This window comes from Pan troglodytes, chromosome 3, assembly GCF_028858775.2.
Source record: "Pan troglodytes isolate AG18354 chromosome 3, NHGRI_mPanTro3-v2.0_pri, whole genome shotgun sequence".
NCBI lineage: Eukaryota > Metazoa > Chordata > Mammalia > Primates > Hominidae > Pan > Pan troglodytes.
This window is the reverse complement of record NC_072401.2, coordinates 4893656-4907006: the sequence shown is the minus strand read 5'-3', so window position 1 is coordinate 4907006 and position 13351 is coordinate 4893656. Positions and strand designations below refer to the sequence as shown.

Sequence of the window (13351 nt, the reverse complement as noted above, 5' to 3'; positions counted from 1 at the left end):
AGAATGTAACAAGCCAACAATGAGTATTCTACTCTCTAGGGCAGGGGTTCCCAACCTCTGGGCCATGGACAGGTAGCAGTCTGTGGCCTGTTAGGAACCAGGCCGCACAGCAGGAGGTGAGTGAGGGGTGAGAGAGCATTGCCGCCTGAGCTCCGCCTCCTGTCAGATCAGCAGCTGCATTAGATTCTCATAGGAGCGCCAACCCTATCGTGAGCTGCACATTCCAGGGATCTAGGTTGCAGGCTCTTTATGAGAATCTAACAATGCCTGATGACCTGAGCTGGAACAGGTTCATCCCAAAACCATTCCCCTGCCCCCGATCCATGAAAAAAATTGTCTTCCATTAAACTGGTCCCTGGTGCGGAAAAGATTGGGGACCACTGCTCTACGGGAACAGGTACAGGAATAATACAGAATGCATAACGAATAAGTTAGCAGGGTGGGGAAAATGGAATAATTTTCAAAATTTTTTTAGCAATCCAAAAATTATCAGATATCTAAAATAGCAAAACCCAATTACATTGTGATTATATGAAACATTTACCTTAAAGATAAGGAGTCTGAAAAACTGAAATTAAAAGGACAGGAAAAGCTGATACATAACTACATTAACATATACTTAATAACAACAGTACATAATTATAACACATACATATGTAGTTATATAACATATAAAGACAATACATTCTGTAAGGCAAGATTTGTTACTAGAGATATTTTATAATATCAAAAAGTCATTTAATAAGATAATAATTTAAAATTTGCATGCAGCAAAAAACATAGCCTCAAAAAAAGTGGGACAAAAGGAGAAACAGTCAAATCCTTTATCCTAGTGGAGATTTTAAAATACATCTCTCAGTTATTGAAAGAAAAAGCAGACAGAAATTCAGTAAAGATATAAAAGATTTTAACATGATTAATGAACTGGAGCCAATAAAAATAAATAGAGCTGGCCGAGCACGGTGGCTCACACCTATAATCCCAGCTCTTTGGGAGGCTGAGGCAGGTGGATCACCTGAGGTCAGGAGTTTGAGATGAGCCTGGCCAACATGGTGAAACACTGTCTCTACTAATAATATAAAAATTAGCCAGGTATGGTGGCACGTGCCTGTAATCCCAGCTACTGGGGAGGCTAAGGCAGGAGAATCACTTGAACCCAGGAGACAGAGGTTGCAGTGAGCCGAGATCATGTCGTTGCACTCTAGCCTGGGCAACAGAATGAGACCCTGTCCCAAAAAAAAAAAAAAAAAAAAAAAAGCAATGCAACCAACAGCTGCAGTTTACATATTCCCCCCCCCCTTTTTTTTTTTTTTGAGACAGGGTCTCACTCTGTTGCCCAGGCTAGAGTGCAGTGGCACAACCGTGGCTCACAGCAGCCTCAATCTCTGAGGCTCAAGCTATCCCCCCAACCTCAGGACCATAGATGTGCATCACCACGCCCAGCTATTTTTTTTAAAATTTTTTGTAGAAATGGAGTCTCACTATGTTGCTCAAACTGGTCTCAAACTCCTGGGCTCAAGTGATCCTCCTGCCTGGGCCTCTCAAAGTGCTGGGATTACAGGCGAGAGCCACCATGCCCAGCCAATCTCAATGAGTTTGAAAGGATTATCATCATACAGTTATACTCTCTGATCATAGTGAAATTAAGCTAGAAATCAATAATAACATAACTAGGAAAACTCTAAATATTTATATTTATGTGTGTATAGCAGCATAAATCATGATAGCCAAAACCGGAAGCAAACCACATGCCATTCAACTGGAGAAGAAATAAACAAGCTGTGGCATATCCATACGATGGAATACAGGGCAGCAAGAAGAAAGAGCACATGACTACTATACACGGCTACAGGGAGGAATCTTGCACGCACATTGTTGAATGAAGGAAGCCAGATATAAAAGACAGCCTACTCTATGGTTTCATTTATATAAAATCCAAAAATGAGCAAAACTAATATACAGCAACTGCAGTACAAATAGCGGTTCCCTTTCCTAGGGGATAAAGACAGGAGGCACATAGGAGGGGGACTTCAGGGCATCTATCAGGCTTCATATCTTGATCTGAGTGGTGGTTCCAAGGGGATATTCATCATTTTGTAAAAGTTCTTAGTGCTGGGCACTTGAGTTATGCAAATTGCTGGATACAAGTTCTACTTTCAGAAGAAGTTTGCCCCTTGCCAAAACAAGAAACTTCATTCATAGGCTGGTTAAAGAGCCAGATCTGGAGTCAGGCAGCCTGAGCTCAAATCCTGGCTCAACTGTTTACACTCTGTGTGTCCTTAGACTATGTAGCCTCTCTACACCTCAGTTTCCTCATCTGCAAAATGGGGATAACACCAGTACCTAAGCCTAAGGTTGTTTTGTGGACTTATGAGTTGATCCATGCAAAGTACTTACCATAGTATCAAATATATGGTAAGATCTCAACTTACATTGCTCTTTTTAAAAAAGATCTTTGCAACCAACCTAGAGGGCCACACAACGTTGGGAGTAAAAGCAAGGACTTTATACCCTTGGACATTTTTCCCAGAAAAGTGAAAACTTATGTTTGCACAAACACCTGTACGTGAATGTTCACAGCAGCATTTCTCATAATGGCCAGAAACTGGACACAGATATTCTTCAGTGGGTAAATGGTTAAAGAAACTGGGGTACTTCCATGCCATGGAACACCACTCAGTTAAAATTTAAAAAAAAAAAAAAAAACTACTGATGCATGCCATAACTCAGTGACTCTCAAGAGAATTATACTGAGTCAAAAAGCCAATCCCAGAAGCATATACTTCCACTTACAGAACATTCTCAAAATAATGAAATTATAGAGATAGAGAACAGGTTTAGTGTTACAAGAATGAGGGATGCAGGGTGACATGGAGAAGTAGATGTGATTATTAAAGCCTGCACAAGCCTGTGCTGACAGAGCTGTTGTGTATCTTGACTGTGGCGCTGCATACATGGACCTACATACATGTTAAAATTGCAAAGAACTAAATACACTCACATGAGGACAAGTAAAACTGAGGAAATCTGAATAAGGCTGGTGGATTTTATCAGTGTCAATATCTTTGTTATGATATTGTAGTACAGTTTTGCAAGATGCTCCCTTTGGAGAAAACTGGATAAGAGTTACACAAATCTCTCTGTATTATTTCTTACAACTGTGTGTTCATCTACCATGATCTTTGATGTCAGTCAGCCAAGGTCAGGTAATGTCCTGACTCCATCATTTACTAACTAGGTGACCTTGGGCAGGCAAACTTCCTAAAGGCTCAGTTTTCTCACCAATGAAGTGGAGATAGTTAAGAGTTCCCACTCCCTAGGGTGAAGTGAGAATGAAGTCACTGAGCATAGTGCCCAGACAACATAAATCCTTCACAAATGTCACCTTAAGGAAAATTGCATAGTTACAAGTGAGAAGAGCGGAAGTGACTGGGTCACCCCAAAACGAGCCAGAATCCTGGTCTCTGAAGCTGGGTTCCAGGCGGTGAGACAGGAAAGGATCAAAGTGAGAAATCTGTGGGTGGATACACTGATTTTCTCCTCCTGACATTTGTGTGTGTGTGTGTGTGTGTGTGTGTTGGAGGAGGGAAGAATTAGGAGCGGGGCGGGGGTGCATTAGGAGACAAAGGAAGAAGGGGTCAGAAAGCAGGCACCAAAAAAAAAAAAAAAATGCTAAGAAAATCAAAGGGCTGCATGGAAACAATCCTTTCAGGGACTATTGTGCTCTTGCCCAGCTCCTCCACCGGGACTGAATGGATTCCTCAGCAGTGTCCTCCTCTCCCACCAGGGTGCCTGTAGGGGTCAACTGGGTTCAAGGATGTGACAGCTGCTCAGGACAGGGGAAAGCACTGCACAAATGTTTGTTGATGGTGACGATGACGATGTTGATTTTTGTATCTGTGGTTGGAAGGATCCCTCTGGAATCATTTCACATTCTGTGCTCTCCTGGCTGACCCAAATCTGGGCAACTGGGTTTTTGTTGTTGTTGTTGTTTGTTTGTTTTTTGTTTTTGTCACTCTCTTTGTGCCCACTGCCAGGGCTCAAGGTCTGTCCCTTCAGAGCAAGAGGTGACCTTAGAAGTCCTGCTTGCTCCTCAGTGAATCCACAGATGGGCAAAAGTAACTGCATCCTCTGGGAGCTTGTTAGAAGTGCAGGATGTCTGCCCCCAGCAGGTCTCCTCATCAGGCTCCACATTTTAACAGGATTCTCGGATGATTTGAGAAGCTCTGCTCTAGTCCAGACTTCTGGTTCCCTGAGGAGGAAACAAAGGCTCCAAGAGGGTAAGGGACCTGCTCCAAGTCACAAAGAATGCTTGTGCCAGGGCTGGAACTGGCACTCTGGCTCCTGGGCCCCCAGACAGCTGTCTTTAGTCAGAAGCCTTTGGGTAAAATAGGTTGTGGAGGACTGGATGTGAGATTCCTTTGTAAGGAGGAAAGCTGTCTTCTGCCCTGAAAGCTGTTCTAGTGGGAACACAGTGTCCCTCACTGACCTCATGCAGCTGTGGTTTGGGTACAGGTAAGAAGAAAGTCCATGCAATTTGCAGATATATAAAATCTCTCCTCTTCCAGAGAAGGCTGTGCAGAAACATCATAGCAGTTAGATTGCTTTTGCATTGACTCAGACCTCTCTGTGCCTCAGTTTCCTCATCTGGAAAAGATGTTCCCTCCTGCAATGAGCACCTGCCACATGCCAAGCCCAATGCCTGGTGGTCACACAAGTCACAATGGCATGAGACACACAGAAAGACCATGGCAGTGTCTGCTAAGGATTCAAGGAAAAGTGAGGAGAGTGCACCCAGAAAAAAAAATCACAGAGAATCACAGGCTATCACTGGAGAAAATATCTATTTGACCCCATTTGTGAAAGTAGGCCATTAGAACTTTACCTTTCCCTAATGCTCAGTTGCATGAAACCAAACTGCTTCTTCCATGAACCCATATGAGAGAATGATGGCACTGAAAGGAGCTTCAGATAGGAAATTTTCTGATCCACCTTCATTTTCCAGAAGGGGAAACTGAGGAACAGAGAGGTGCAGAAACTTCCCTGGGGACACACAACATGAGTAGTAGCACCATGTTATGGACAGAATGTTTGTGTTCCCTTCATATTCATATGTTGAAGCCTTAACTCCCAAGGTTGGTATTTGGAGGTGGGGCCTTTGGAGATAGTTTAGTTGAGATGAGGTCATGAGGGTGGGATCTTCATGACTGGATTAGTGCCTTTATAGGAAGAGACCAGAGAGCTTGTTCCCTCTCTCTCTCCACTATGTGAGAACACAGCAAGAAGGCAGCCATCCGCAAGCCAGGACAGGAGCCCTTACCAGACAAGAATCAGCTGGCCCCTACTTCTTGGACTTTCAGCCTCCAGACCTATGAGAAGTCTATGTTATCTGAGCCACCCTATGGCTATGGTATTTTGTTATAGCAGCCAGAGCTGACTGAAACACACCAGAACTACCCATCCTTTTTCTGGTACACTTAATATCTCATGTCCTTCTACCCCAACCCCTCATGAGAAACTCACAATTCAATTCAGCACTGACAAGTACCCTCCTTCTATTAGAGTTAGGCTGGTGATTGAGACATGGTTACAATCACACTGGACTCCAGGGAATCTACAGCTTAGCAGGGCCTGACCTGAGAAGGTCCTGCTCACATGAAAGCCAGGACACTAGAAAGATGGGAGGTGCCCCACCCCTAGCATGGGGAGGAGGTGGGGGACTGAAGTGGGCAGGACCATCCTAGGGGTTGGGTACACTAAGAAAGTTGCCTGGGACCCCCATGCTGCTGGAAGGGATTTCCAACAAAAATGCTGGAGACCTGGAAAAGTAATTTTTGGCTCCACCAGGAGGAAAGCAAACTACAAAGTCAAAACTAATAAATGTCTAATTAAATGTCTACAGAAGGTAGCACTGTGTCAACATCATTAAAATGCTAAATTAATTATTCCTAAAAATTTCATTACATGTGAAAAGGATTTAATTTTCTCACTTTGCAAGAATTTCCCAGTACACCCAATCATTTCTGTGAAATCACAGCCACTGTAAATTAGTGCCTTGTAGCCAACTAAAAGCAAAATCAAAATTATTTTTAAAATATAGTTTCAGATATTATGGAATAAAAAGGCCCTATGTAATGTGTTTTGAAGTTTGCTATGATGACGGCCAGGCTCCACAAAACAAAGGTAGCTAAGGGCCTGCAAGGTACTGACTTGGTACCTTAACTAGCTGGTGTCACGCTCCCTGCTGGGCATCCCTGGGCAGGTCACTTCACATCTTTGAGCTTCAGTTTTTCCCCTTCTGAAATATCCAAGGGGTCAGTAACCCTGCCTGCGAGAGCTTGTTGTGAGGATCCAAAGCCTCGACCCAGGCAGTAAAGAGGCATAAAAGCCAGACAGGGCCTCACTCGCCTGGGACCCAAAATTTAAGAGGGCGCCCAAAATCTCAATAACCAAGATAAAGAATACTTTAATGTAATATATTTTTAATCGAAGTAAATATATTTCTAAATTTAAATAAATAAATGAAGGGTTTTTAAAAACACATACACACACAAGATGACAAAAATGTCAAATATTTAAACATCTGTCTGGGACTCTGAGGCCACCCTGCCCAGCAGCATCCCTTCTAGCTCTGTGATCTGGGACTCCTTCTGCGCCTCACTTCACAGATCTGTACAATGGGGTGATCTGTACAATGGGATCTGCACAATTGGGTGGTTTATACAATGGGGCGATCTGTACAATGGGGTGATGTGTTCAATGGGGTGATCTGTGCAATGGAGTGATGTATACAATGGGACAATCTGTGCAACGGGACGATCGGTACAATGAGGTGATCTGTACAATGAGGTGATCTGTACAATGGGGTGATCTGTGCAATGAGGTGATCTGTACAACGAGGTGATCTGTACAATGGGGTGGTCTGTACAATGGCTGATGTGTACAATGAGGTGATGTGTACAATGTGGTGAGCTGGACAGTGGGGTGAGCTGGACAGTGGGGTGAGCTATACAATGGGTTGACCTGTAGAATGGAGTGAGCTGGACAATGGCGCTACTCACCCCACCCACCTTGCAAAGTGATCCAGGACAGGAAATGGGTTAATAGAAGCTCGGATTTAGAAGAGTGCCTGGCACGCCTAAGGGTGAGGTGCGAGGCGGGTGCTATATTGCTCTCAGCGGGCACATCGCGCGTATCGGAGAAAACCCAGGTCACACTGTCACCCACGAGGTTACGCTGGGGCCGGGGCTTGGCGCAGGCGCGTTGTGGTCGCCGTCGGCGTGGCCTGCGCTACCGCTCCCGCCCTCAGAGAGGCTCTTGGGGGCTCCGGAGGCAGCGAACCGGGCGCCGGGCGCCGGAGGCCAGGCTCTTCTGCCCGTGGGACCCCGCCGCGCGCCCGTCTCCGCCTTTGTCCCGCTCAGCGCCGCGGGCCGCACGCTCCTCCCAGCGCCGCCAGGCGGCCCGCGCCCTTTGTCTGCCCTGCGGCGTCTGGGGCGGCGCTGACACTTGATCCCGAGGCCCAGCGAGTCCCTCATTAGGCGCGGCCGCACTTCAAAGGGGGCGCGACCGTCCCTCTCAGACGGCGACCCGGGCGGGGCCGCGCCAGCCGAGCGGTTAACCCGCTCCTTTGGGGATGGGAGGCGCCTTCCCCAAAGGGGTCCAATAATGAAACTTTTTGTCCATTGCAGGCTCAAGCCGTCTGTGTAATTATCTTAAACTTTTTCATTTCGGAAATGAAACAGCTCCTCCCTTCACCGCCACCTTGGCTATTTCTGGGACCAAAGGAATCCTTGAAGCTGACCGGGCAGGAGAGTCCACGCTGGGAGTAAAATCACTACAAACGTTTGTAGGGGGGCCCTGGCTGAATTAGTTCAATTTCAGGGAGAAAACTGGTGTGTGTGTGTGTGTAAAATCACTGCAAATGTTTGTCGGGGCGTGGCTGGATTAGCTCAGTTTCAGGGAGAAAACTGGTGTGTGTGTGTGTGTGTGTTGTGTGTGTGTTGGGAGGAAGGGGGAGGAAGGAGGAGGGCATTCTCTGGTGGAGGAGAAACAGCCTGAGCTTCTCCCCTTCCCATGTCTTTCACAGCAGCTCATACACTGTTTTCTCGCCTTGCAATGCCCAACTTTCTACCTAATGACCTACCCTCCCCTAAGGCCCTGCTCAACTCACCTTCACTGAGAAGTCTTCTCTGGCCTTCAGCCCTTTTCTTAAAGCCCAAGGTCTCTGAAGCTTCACTTGATTGGTTGGATACTGTATTAGTCCATTCCCACGCTGCTAATAAAAACATACCTGAGACTGGGTAATTTATAAAGGAAAGAGGTTTAATTGACTCACAGTTTAGCATGGCCGGGGAGGCCTCAGGAAACTTACAATCATGGCGGAAGGGAAAGCAAACGCGTTCTTCTTTACATGGGGGCAGGAAGGAGGAGTGCTGAGCAGAGAGGGGAAAAGCCCCTTATAAAACTGTCAAATGAGAACTCATTCACTATCACAAGAACAGCATGAGGGTAACAGGCCCCATGACTAAATTACCTCTCACTGGGTCCCTCCCACGACACTGGGGATTATGGGAACTACAATTCAGGATGAGATTTGGGTGGGGACACAGCCAAACTATATCAGATACTTAGCTGGCTGGATTCCCGGCTGGAGCACACACCTGCCCTGTGAGCTACACATTAGCAGGGCCAGGTATTGCGAACGCAGTGTCTGGACCAGGTTTCCCACATGCTAACCCTTGGAGAATGACTGGGAAAAGTATTTATGAAGGAAGTGCTCTCACAAGAAAGCAAGAGGGGAGTAGAGGAAGCAGGAGAGGAAAGGAGAAGAGGCCACACAAGGACATCACATCAGAAGTCCCAGTCCCAGCCTGATCCCGAGCTCCCCAGAGTAGGTTACATCTGCTTGGAGGCAAGGAACACGGGCTGTCCTACCCTCCTGCCTGTCTGTTTTTGAAATGCTGACGCTCACTGCCATTGCAGAAGTGGCTGCAGTAGCCCAGGTTAGTCCCTCCAAGAAGGCTGCAGGGTGAGTCTTAAGAGTGGAGCTCACAGAAGCATGGAGGATGGGCATGCAGAGCCAGAAAAGGGCATGCAGGATATCTGAGGGCCCTGGGCAGACCCAACGGTGTCTGCTGCAGCAGCTCACAGTGAGTGTGCCACATCATGGCCTGGAAAACACTCTAGTGCTCTTTTTATATACAGTTGGTGTCTGTCTCTCCCAGTAAACAACCAGCTCCTTGAGGACAGAGACAGTGAGAACAGTCTTTAGCAGGGAATGAGTACTGTGTTCCATGCTCTTGCCACCAGTCTTAGAAATTCCAATAAGCATTCATTCACCATCTTCCATGTGTCAGACTCTAAGCCAGCAATATGGATTAGGATGGCTTGGTTACCTAATGAAACCCCCCACTAGACTGCAAGCTCTTTGAGGGAAAGTGCTGTATCTTGTTCTCCATTTTCATCCTTAGTACTTAGCACAGAGCCTTTTACAATGGTAGGAACTCAATAAATATTTGATGAATGAATGAACAGCTTGTCTCAGGGAGTTGGAGTTCACAGCCTAGTATAAGAGGTGCACAATATATTAAATATTTTTTAAAAGCTAAATGTGAAAATTGTAGCAGAGGGAGAAAAATGATTAACTTGGGGTCAAATTTAGGGATCAAAGAAAGTTTCACAGAGTTAAAATACTTGGAATGGAGGGGTTTATCACACATGGGAAAAGCATTCCAAGCAGAGAGACAGCCTGTGCAAAAGCAAACAGGCATGAAATAAGCTATCTGGTTCTGGGAAATGGGGGCCTTCCAACTCCAACATCACATGGGAACTTGGGGAAAGTTAGTGATGATGTAATGATTTCAGGGAGTACTGCAGAAATGGATGATTTTCATTTTCTGCTCAGATTTAACTGTAGCCTTTGAAAATGGCAGAGCCACAAACTGTGAAAATTGATATACCCTTCCAAGGAGAGAGGGCCTAAGCTGCCACTGAACAGGTGTGATACATGTGCCTCCTTTCAGCTGGTCAGGTGGGACAGGTGGAGTAAGGAGAGACTCTATCAAAGAGTGGCCTGGAGCAGAATATCAGGCTATGTGTATTAGTTCGTTTTCACACACTATGAAGAACTACCTGAGACTGGGTAATTTATAAAGAAAAGAGGTTTAATTAACTCAGAGTTCCCATGACTGGGGAGGCCTCAGGAAACTTACAATCATGGTGGAAGGCATGATGGCAGGAGGGGTGGAAAGAGGGGAGTGTCACACTTTAAAACCATCAGATCTCGTGAGAACTCACTATCATGAGAACAGCAAGGGAGAAATCCACCCCCATGATCCAATCATCTCCCACCAGGCCCCTCCTCCAACACATGGGGATTACAATTTGATATGAGATTTCGGTGATGACACAGAACCAAACCATATCACCATGGAACCTGAAGAAGGCGTCCAAGGAGGAGGGCTGCCAGGCATGAGTGTTGGAGCTCTGGCTAAATGAAGAAAGCACCAAAAGGGGCAGCTCAGTGTAGGGTGTTAGATCCAAGGAGAGAAAAGTGACCCCATAAAGATGTCAGAGGCCAGGCAGAATGAGCAGGGCATCCATGCATGGAGAAGGCCTAGCACCAGCTGTCAGGACCCCAGTGGACCAAGAATAACATCCTTCTAAGGGAGAGAACGGCAATGGAGTTGGAGGATTATTTATACCCATGGGGATTCATCAGGTAGGCAAATATATTAAAAGCAAAGGAGAAAGATTTCTTGCTGTTGGAGCATCAAGTTACAAATATGGAAAGAGAGAATCTGGAAAGACCCTTGTAGAGGGGATTGTGATTGGAGGTATTGATAGGAACTCATGACATTCAATACCTAAATCGACATAGAAATATAGAGGAAAGATGTGTGCATGTATGTATACTTGCAACTAGATGTGTATATAAACACATATATTCCTTAGTTTTGTCTATTGAGAGAACCTGAGGGCACTGACATTCCAAAAGCAGTGAGCCTACATTGTAGCCAGGTTTTGGATTCTAAATTTCATCTCAACTAAAAGGAAGATACACCCTAGAAGAAATGGGTGATTCTGGGACTGAGGCAGAAAGGAGCCTGGAACATCTTGTTACCCAGAAATTAAGCACCCAAACAATGATAGAAACATGCCAGAAGAACACAGAAGCCACTGCTGGACATTTCTGGAGTAATCTAAATACAAATAAGTAATGAGAGTTAAGAATTATGGCCCACAGAATAAAACAAGAAAACAGGAGTCCATAGTGTTATTAATAACTGAATACATTGAAGGTTTCATGAGGAACAGGATATTTATATAAAAATAATTATCAACTGCAGAGGGAAGAACAGTAAAAATAGTAACTTCACAATGGAGAAGGTGGGCAGATGCCACTTTAACCAGGTGATGCAGGTGAACATCATCAGTCATGGGACAAATTGAGTTCTTGTGCATCTGATAGGATGCAACCTAGAGAACACATTGCCATTCGTGTGATATTTCTGCCAAAGATGCATATCCTAATTCTAATCAGGGTGAAAGGTCAGACAAATGCAGATTGAAGGACATTCTATCAAATGACTGGCCAGTCATCTTCAAAAGAGTCAAGGTCATGAAAATCACAGAAAGACTGAGAAAACATTTCAGACTGAAGGAGACTAAAGGAGCTTGATATCTAAAGGCAATGTGTGATTCCACCCTGTCTCCTTTTGTTATAAAGAACATTATTGGGACAAAGGATGAAACCTGAATGTGGTCTGAGGTTCAAATGGTAAAAATGCATGTTGTGAACGTCGTGATTTTGATGGTCATTCTCTCTGTTTGTTGGAAATACATAGCAAAGTGTCCAGGGGTGACAGGCATCATGCTGGCAACTTACTTTCAGATGACTCAGGGACAACAATTATTTGTCCCATACTTGTAACTTTTTTGTAAATTTGAGATGGTGTTAAATATATAGGATGTATAAAGCTTAGATCATATTACTCCACTGCTCAGATTACGATTTGAGATGAGATTTGGGTGGGGACACAGAGCCAAATCATATCGCCATGGAACCTGAAGGTGTCCAAGGAGGGGGACACCTAGAGGTTGGATACCTTTTCTGGTACGTTTTATATCTCATGTTCCTATAACCCACCCCCTACCCCACGAGAAAGTCACAATTCAACCAGCACTGACACGTTCCCTCCTTCTAGTAGAGTTAGGCAGGTGATTGAGACATGGATATGGTTACACTGTAACCTTAGTGCTTCCCTATCACCTTTGGGATGAATATAGAGTCCTGACCATGGTCCCTGAGCCCTAGATGGCCTGGCCCACCTCCTGTCTCAGCCCCTGTGCCTGGCTGTGTTTCAGCTACATTGGCCTGCTGGAGGTTTCTGGAACAGGTCCAGTGCTCTCCTGCCTCTGGGCCTTTGCACTTGCTCTTCTCTTTGCTTGGAGTGTGAACCCTCAAGATTTCCACATGGTGCTCCCTGTGCAAATGTCCCCCATCAGAGAGGTCTTGGAAAATAGCTCCTCCTCCTCCTGGTCAGTCACCTGCATCCCTCCACCTGTGTTAACTTTCTTCATCATGCTTTCACTGCTTGATATTTTAAGATGGTAATATGGTTTGGCTGTCTCCCCATCCAAATCTCATCTTGAATTCCCACATGTTGTGGGAGGGACCCAGTAGGAGGTAATTGAATCATGGGGGCAGGTCTTTCCTGTGCTGGTCTCGTGATAGTGAATACGTCTCGTGAGATCTGATGGTTTTAAAAATGGGAGTTTCCCTGCACAAGCTCTCTCTTTGCCTGCTGCCATCCATGTAAGACGTGACTTGCTCCTCCTTGCCTTCCACCATGATTGTGAAGCCTCTCCAGCCATGTGAACCTGTAAGTCCATTAAACCTTTCTTCCTTTTGTAAACTGCCCAGTCTCAGGTATGTCTTTATCAGCAGCATGAAAACAGACAAATACAGATAGGTTTCCCTGTGTGTTGTTTGTTTCTTCACTAGAAAGTCCACTCTCTGTGGGCAGGAACTCTGTGTTGCTTCTCTCTACTCCCAATGCCTAGAAGAGTTCCAGCACTGTGGGGACGGGTCAGTGATTATTCCTGAGTGAGGAGTGACAGGCCCCTGGCGAGGGCCTTCCCTCATCACCTTGCAGCAAGGTGGGCCTACCTACGTTCTCATTTTGAAGATGAGGAAGTTGAGACTCAGAGAAGTGAAGTGATTCACCCAAGGACACACAGACTATACCCAGAGGAAATAGGATTTGAACTATCAATGAAAAAAAAACACACACACACACACACACAGCGCAAAACACTTGTGAAAGGTGGCAAGACAGGTTTTATTCAG

At 45.5% G+C, this 13351-nt stretch overlaps 1 long non-coding RNA gene across 5 annotated transcripts in view; it reads right to left on the bottom strand.

Annotated features, from left to right (window-relative positions):
- Positions 1-13351, bottom strand: part of LOC100613777 (uncharacterized) — a 195842-nt gene that overhangs the window by 155940 nt on the left and 26551 nt on the right. The window lies entirely within an intron of this gene.